The sequence below is a fragment of the Macadamia integrifolia genome, unplaced genomic scaffold, assembly GCF_013358625.1.
Source record: "Macadamia integrifolia cultivar HAES 741 unplaced genomic scaffold, SCU_Mint_v3 scaffold2159, whole genome shotgun sequence".
Classification (NCBI taxonomy): domain Eukaryota; kingdom Viridiplantae; phylum Streptophyta; class Magnoliopsida; order Proteales; family Proteaceae; genus Macadamia; species Macadamia integrifolia.
Window position 1 is genome coordinate 25,150 of NW_024868547.1, and position 8,373 is coordinate 33,522.

Here is an 8,373-nt window from a genome sequence, read left to right on the forward strand (position 1 = left end):
CTATTACTGTGTTGAATCAAGCTGCAACACATATTGAGTATTTGCCTGTATTTTTGCTGCTGAAAAAAAAACAAAAAAATTTAAAACATGTACCATGCAAAGCAGATTTTCACTGGAGAAGAGAAATGAGACAATTTTCAAGGGTTGTGAAATGGATAGATCCAGATCAAGAAACCTTAAGAAGTTTGGACCATTAGAGATTTATTTCTCACATGAATCCTGTCACAAATGGTTGCTACTCTGATTAAGAACCTTCAATTAACCCCCCGTATTCTGCTTTGAATATAATTGGCTTCCCGGCCCCCATCTTCTAATTGATATATACACAAATGACAATTAAACCACCGAACTCAGAATTTCATCCAATCAAATTTATGATTCTCTCTCAACTCTATGTATGGGAAGTGGATTCTTTATTAAGTGCCACTTTTGTTAACAAGAAAACATAGTGGACCCATTGTAGTGATGTAATGTTAATGTGAATTGAGTGATTAATGTATTAGTGTGTTCACCAGTAGTAGATAATATAGTACAAGAGTTGTAGCCCTATTCCATATGTGCAATCAGATAAGAGAATATTTTCATGTCTCAAACAATGTAGACTTCCATGTACACTAGAAGAATTGAGGAACCGATTAGGAAGTTCCCAAGATTCGGAAGCTGGTCAATACACCACTTCAAGGTGGTGAATCGGTGCCATGTATCTTCAGCTTGTCCCTCAAGAACTTAAACCAAGAAGTAGATAATGGTTTTGTAAGAATGTCATTCAGCTGATCCTGGGTGGAAATGAATTGAACAGTAAGCAGATGTTTGGCCACACGATCATGAATGAAATGAAAATCAATTTCCACGTGCTTCGTGTAAGTGTGAAAGACCAAATTGACAGAGTGATAGGTGGCCCTTATGTTATCACACCACAGAATGGGAGGGCCACGAAGTGGGAAGCCGAGCTCCTTAACAAGAGATTCAAGCCAAATGATGAGTTCAACAGTTGCATCAGCTGATCGAATGGTTGCACATAATAGAGACAAAATAAATAGAAATATTACTCAAGCGACTTTCCTTCCTTCCATTTCCCCCATCACCCAACCACTGCCCTTGTTCCAAGATCTCAGTTCAAGTATGTATCCGCCTCCTTTAGTTTGGAGTGCACTTAAAGCTGCAGGTCTTTTCTTTGCCCTGCTTTACATGCGAAAAGGTTCAACTCTCAAACCGGATAAGAAAAAAAGGGCCATATAGGTAAAGGGTTCCGCTCTACTCGAGACATTCTCTCTCACTCTCCACTCTCCCCTTCCCCAACCGTCTTAGTGGGTGAGTGGTAATCTTCCTCAGTCTCTCCTTCCTTTTTCTCTCTTAGCTTTTCATATTCATGATTGGGAATCAACTGTCCCTGCTCCTAAGCAACTGAGCTCATTCCATTCACTTCCTTAACCCAAAGCAATGCAATGTTTCTTGGCCAAATCAAGGATTTGGGGCTTCTTGCTACGTTACATATATTGCTAAATCCATTTTATAGTAATCTATATGAATAGAAATAAAGATCCATCCATCTATCCGGATATCTAAAAAAGAATCGATCGATTTCATTCAACGTTTGAATCACTTGGGAAACACGCACACCCACACAGCTATAGACAAATAGTTACTCCCATGGAGGGACAAGGACTGAAAAGGACAAGATGACCTAACTTTATGTTCAAGTCAATCATGGAGCCAATGAAGAAATGATTTCAGGCCCATACCAATGCCTATTTTTTTCCCTCATGCGAACTCTGTGAGGGAGTGTGGCTTCTGCGCCTAAACACAGAGGGGGAAAAATGATTGCCCTGCCCCCTATGAAAGTTGAAAATGCCATCTTTGTTGATGCTTTCTTCCATACTCCAAAGGTCTATGTTTTCTACATCTAGACATAATCTTGTAAGGCAGTATATAAGTGAAGGTAAGATAGCTATCGACTTTGTGAAGTCAAAAAGCAATCTGGCTGATATATTAACAAAGCCCTTGCCGACAAAGATTATACATGATTTTTCTAAAGGAATGAGTTTAAGGCCTATGACATAAGTCATATGATGGACACCTAACCTATGTGAAGAAGATTTTTCTTGAATTAGGTTCAAAGGGTAAAAACGAAGTCATTGGATGATTTGCTTTGTACTACTATATAATCATTCATTCTAGTTAGATAACAAAGCAGTACCACCACAAAGAAAAGAGGATGAGTTAAACTCTTAATTAGCAATAACTCACAAATGTGGGGGTGTGTAAACTGTTGTGCACACTATGAGCTGACCTAAGTAGATGGAGGGGGTGAGGCCGCCTTCCGATGACAGTTTTATAGGCGAAATTTCTAAACATCCATAAAAACTAGGATAAGGCACATGGCCAACTTTTAATAAAGGAAAATGTCCATTTCATAAAGGGATCGAAGATAAGGTCGACCGGTAGAATATGACTGGTAAGTTAGTCTGCTACAACGATGAGGAAAGATTCAAGAAGTCTGATTTCACCTATACTCTGTAGCATAGTTCATTAGACCTAGTGTAGGTTCAAGTCCTAAAAACACCTGTAACGACGTGTCCTACTACGTCTAATATGCTCACTTAGCTCATACATGTTCTTTATTGGAATTTTGAAACTTGTGGGGGATTGTTGTATTAATATAAGTATTTATTTTACATTATGGTGTTGTGTCTAGATGTAGAAAACATAGACCCTTGGGCTCATCCCTCCAAAGGGCTTGCACCCTTAAGTAACAAACAAATATATATATATATATATATATATACCCACACTTTCACTCATCTACTTCCAATGTGGGACTAGACAACTTGTCCTAAAAGACAAGTCTTTGGCTTTTGTTTTTTTGTATTTTGAATTTTTCATTCAAAAACTTCCCTCCAACACTTTTGAGCTCAAGACCCAAAAGTTAAAGTGAAAGTAAAAGTAAAAAGTAAAACAATGGGACATGTCACAATTTTGAAACTTAATTTTTCAAATAACTACCCTGAAATAAATTCTGCTCTCAAGCAGAACCAATGTTCTCACTTCAAGTGACATTTAAGGTCATTTAAAAGCATAACTATAAGAGCCTATTCTATTAAAGTTGAAGCTCTATAAATCTAGTTTCTAATACACCTAAAATCAATCAATTTCGAGTTTATATAAAAAAGTAATGCTATTTTTATTAAACAAAGGTCTGTCTGCCTAAACTGTAAATCCAAATCTGAAATAGATTTTTAGGTTCTCAAATTCTCAAATTTTGGCTCAAATCCTTGAGTTCATTCACATGCATTCCATAACCTTCATGAATACTTCATCTTAAGTTCATCTCACACTCAAATCTCACAAGTATTTTTTGAATAAGAATATGTAAGTTAGTACACTAACCTGAAATTCTGAAATCTTATACTCAAGTGTGGATTAGAAGCGTAAACTAAACAAGACCTCCCAACTCTTAGAAAATTTTTAGAAATGAGCTTTATTTTCTCTCAAATATTCTTCTCCCTCTTTAGATTCAAGTTTGACTTGCTGTAGAACCACATTCTCCTCCTTGATCATCTTCTTCCTCTTCTCTTCTCCTCTCCATTTCATAAGCTCTTTCTCTTCAACATCTTCACTTTTCCTCCTTCTGCTCTTGACATAGTAGAAGTAAAGTATGAGAAAGGAACTCACCGGTATATACTTCTCCAATCTATCATTGTTAAGGATTTGTGAATTGTCTGAATTGCCCCTTGACTATCACTTGCATGGCTTTCAAGTAATGACACTTATATTTTGATGGTACCCCCATACTTAGTGATAATTCATTCTAACTCCTGTAACCTTTGAAGTATTGCAGTTCACTCCACTTGAGTGAAAAGATAATAGTACCCTTCTCCACCTCCACTTTAATCAATAGGCCTTAATATATGCAATAGTTTTTTTACGATTCAAGGAACCCTTAAATAGTGACTTGCATGCAAATTAACCATTTTGCCCTTACTTGGTTTAAAAATTTATAAATATGAGAAAAGCTCACACAAAGTATATAGGGAGTATTGAACTCTAGACCTCCCTCATAAAGTCACTAAATCACCATTGGGCTACTATCCCCTTGGAGGCATTGAGCCTAAAATTAAAAGTACAATAAGAAATTCATTCTATTGTCTTTACTAGTAACAATTCAATAAAGAAAAATTTCATTTACCTTTGTTGTCCAAGCCTCTCAAGTTCTGCAATAACACTGAGGGAGAGAAGTTTTAATGTCATCCCTACAAGGTACAACACAAAATTTGTTATATTAAAAAATTTTGGAACAGAGTATTACATATATATCATACTATTATATAAAAGTATGTACTCATGCTTTGTGGCTAATCTTTTCTTTGACAATTTTATCCTCCTTACTTATTTAAATACGTCATCTTTTTCATTATCTTTTTTGTCAAACCTTTCTATTTTTTTGATATTGTTGGTACCCTTTATATATTTTTTTAATATTTATATATTTTCTAAATTTTAGTTTTTTTATTCCTATCACATTCCTTTCCTTATCTCTCCCTCCCTTTTTCTCACTTTCCTTTTCTCCCTTACCTCTCACACGTTCTAGAAAAATCTATATCTTTGCTTTTTTTTTTGGTAAAGAAATCTATATCTTTCTTAAAGAAAAAAAAAAAATTCTATATTTTGTAGAGTTTTCATAACACAAAAAAAATTTCTTTCTAAATTTTCTCCCTCCCCTCTCTCACGTTCCTCTCTTTTAATCCATATGTTTCTTAAGAAAAAAAATTATAAAAATCTCTACATATTAGGAATCTCTCATTCTAAATTTTCTTTCCTTTTTCTTTTTGGTAAAGAACTTTCTTCCTCATCTCTCTCTCTCTCTCTCTCTCTCTCTCTTATTTTTTTAAATAAATCTTTCTGAATTTTCTCCCTCCTCTCTCTTACTCTTTTAATCCATATCTTTCTAAATTAAAAAAAAACTATATTTTAGAAATCGGTTTTACCTAAAAAAAAAAAATTCTTTCTATATTTTCTCCATCTTCTCTCTCATGTTTCTATCTTTCAGAAAAAAAAAATCTATTTTCTAGGAGTTTTTTTTCCCACCTCACTCTCACGTTCTTCTATTTTCGGTGCCCGATTTAGCTATTTCTGGTGTAGCGGCACGCGAGTCTTTCATTCAGTGTTCTCCATCTTCAAACTTCGATTGCTTCGACTCGTCTTCGCCGCCCGATTTAGCTATTTCCGGTGAGAAGAAAGTTTTTTCGAATAGGGCTTTGCTTGCTTCGGATTGCTTCGAATTTTGAAGTTTGTCTGATGTAATCCTCGAGAATTCCATTAAACATGATGTAGAAGAAAGTCATCCTCTCTAACATTAGTTTCTTTTCTCTATCATCTGTCTCTCTCTCTTGCTATTTCTCACTCACTTTTATGTGGTTTCATCATCATCTGCAACAGAGGACGGCATCTTTCCCTACGCACATTGTCAACGACAAGCCAAGCACAATCTAGAAATCTTCTTGGGCATTGGAATAGCAGATCCACCAATGTCTTCCTGCCGTTGGGTTCTCCCAGGTAATCATCCCATCTCTTTGCTTTTATCCCAATTATTCTTTTTTTCTTCTTAAGACTTTTTCCTGTACAATTCGTATAAGAAGATTTATATGGAAAATAGTTTTATTGGTGCTGCAATTAATATTTGTTTTGTTTTTGTTTCTCTGAATTAGATTGGTTTTGATGATTTATGTGATTTAAATTTAGCTTATAACTGGTTTTGTTTCATCTTGTAAGAGGTTTTGAATTCATTCCACCTTGAAATGATTGTGATGTTTTTTGTTTTGGTAATTTGCTTTATAATTCCGTTGAGCTTTTTAACTTCTGAGAGAGAAAAGAGAAAGGATTTCCTTCCTTCTCTGAACCCAAGCCCCAAAAGCTGAACATGTAAGGGATATTGATTATTGGAGCTTATCGGGCTTCGACCCATACAATACCTGTAAATTTACTATGCCTTGTTTACTCTCATAGTTAATTTACTGATCAACGTTCATTATTAGAAAGGAAACTGATAGCAGATAAAAAAACCCAAACACACTAAAATCTCCAAGCCAAATTATACCACTTAAAAGAGTAATTCCATTGAGCATCTCAAGGTTGTTCTCGGTTTATCTTAAGATTTAGCATCTTGTTATGGACCATCGGGGTATGTATGCCAATGTGAAAATACAAACCTGAGATTGATCAAAAGTAGTAGTACCATTCCATCTTGGCTCATAGCTATAAAAGAATAAAATCTCCAGTAGCATAGACATCTTCATGTATCACATATTCCCTCTTATTTTATATTTCATGGGAAAATGAAACAAATGTGACACAGTACTCTCCAGTCTCCACTTGCATGGAAGGATTGATTCTTCTGAATCCCTAAAATATTGTTGTAGAGAATCAAGATAGAAGAAGGAGATGTATATGGATACATCATCTAGAACAAGCAGAACCTCTTAAGAATGTCTAATAGCAGCAAAAAAAAAATCAGCCTTCTCCCAACTTAAGCCCGACAAAAATCGCAGTTCAAGTAAAACGCACTACTGATTTCAGATAATCCAGCCAACCCACCAATAATCCAGGCTTATCCCCCATCCTTCCTTCGAGTTTTCTCTTATTGTAGTTTCATCACCAAAAAAACAGGTTCAGTTCAAGGATTTTCTTTTCATTAGTTCCTTTTGAAATAAAATATGACAAATATTTATTTAACAACCATCCCCGAATCATTATCCTTTTTGTGTTCTGTGCTCTATACTGGTATTTTTATTTTTCCTTCCTTTTACCTTCAAGGTTATTATGTTTTTCTAATTTGATCTGTACTCTATAGTGGTATTTTTGTTTTCAAGGTGTTCTTTACACACCTACGCTTTGTGTGATGGGTGCTAACTATTTGGGGATTTGATTCGATGTAGGGAATAGGATTGCTTCTGTTATGATTATTATTTTGAATACTACTTGAAAATCAATCTAAATTAACTATGTTGAATACTACTTGAAAATCAATCTAAATTAACTCTGGGTGGTGCCCTTGATTCCCTGGCATGTGACAGTGAGTTCCGTGCCGCTATAACTAGAGTACAATATACACTTTTGATTTCATTGATTCAGAACCATCATTTTTGCTCTTTACTTGGATATGGACATGAAAATGATTTGATTTTCTCTTCCCATCTCTTTTGCACCAAAAGTTTTTTATATTGTTTAATGTGTTGAAACAATATTTGGATTTATGGGTAATTTCTAATTCAGAAATTGTTTTTTCATTCTCTTATATAGTTGTACTAGATGTTCCAGTATATAGGTTTTGGTTCAGTAATCTATAGGTTTTGATTTTCATAAAAAAATTGTAGACAAGCTCAATTTCTATTTCCTTTCTTCTTGCTTTTCTGTTGTTTTAAATGCTTTGTCTCATTCCTGCTATACTGTTATTCTTCGTTATTGGTGGGATTTGCATTCGTCATTTGGAAAGCCACTAATACCCAATTTATTTTCAGCTAAAATGAGAGTGAATAATTCAGGGTAGGAAAAAATATATTACCCTTTGAAGCTTTCTTATCTAAGAGTGGGCTTCCTGAAGACAGAACTCCAACTCCAGTACCCTCTTCTTCAATTCCAAATCAACTATTCTCTGGTGTTTCTCCAACTGTAAACGGGTTAAATATGAAGCTTCTATTTTGATAAATAACAAGAGATAAAGTTTTTTTTGATAGAAAAGGAAAGCTAAAAAGAGAGCTGTTTAAGGGAGAGTACAAAAAAAGAGGGGGGGTGTTTAGGGTAATTACTTGTGACTCCAATAGTTTTTATTTTCCAATGAGTGCAAGTAAGCCTGATCTCATCTCTCAATTTGGCTATCTCTTCATCCTTTGCAATTGACCCCTAGATGCCAACTCAGATACATCAGAATAGAGAGTTATCAACTTATTTTTGTTTTTGTTGATAGGTAGTTACCCACTTTATTACTTTTTCTCTTAAAATAAGGAAAAAAAGATCGAAATCCTTTGTGGTTGTAATCCTTGGAGAAGGCTAGCGGAGGGTATGTCTAATTTTGACATGTGGAATCGTCCATGTGTATGGTGGATATTGGGTTTGCCGGTCTGAAATTTGACTTTTAAAATGAATCGGTTCATTTCATAGACCAAATATGTGTAGGGTGGTGAGTCCCAAATAGGGCCCCAAATAAGGACTTCCAAGATTCTATAACCCCCTTTTTTTCCTTTTTTTTTTTTTTTTTTTGTTGTTGGTGTAACATTCTCACCTTTCCTAATTTTTTTAAACTTTTTGTCCAGGTTGTTGATATATTTCCTGTTGTTTTTTGAAGTTGGTATGGATTTCTTAATTACTTTTTTGTTTGAA

At 34.8% G+C, this 8,373-nt stretch overlaps 1 long non-coding RNA gene across 1 annotated transcript in view; it reads left to right on the forward strand.

Moving 5' to 3' along the window:
• The first annotated feature begins 5,038 nt into the window (after positions 1-5,038).
• Positions 5,039-8,373, forward strand: part of LOC122065948 — a 13,979-nt gene continuing 10,644 nt past the window's right edge. The window contains exon 1 of the long non-coding RNA XR_006136166.1: positions 5,039-5,553. This is a non-coding gene — a long non-coding RNA (uncharacterized LOC122065948). The remainder of the gene's footprint in view (positions 5,554-8,373) is intronic.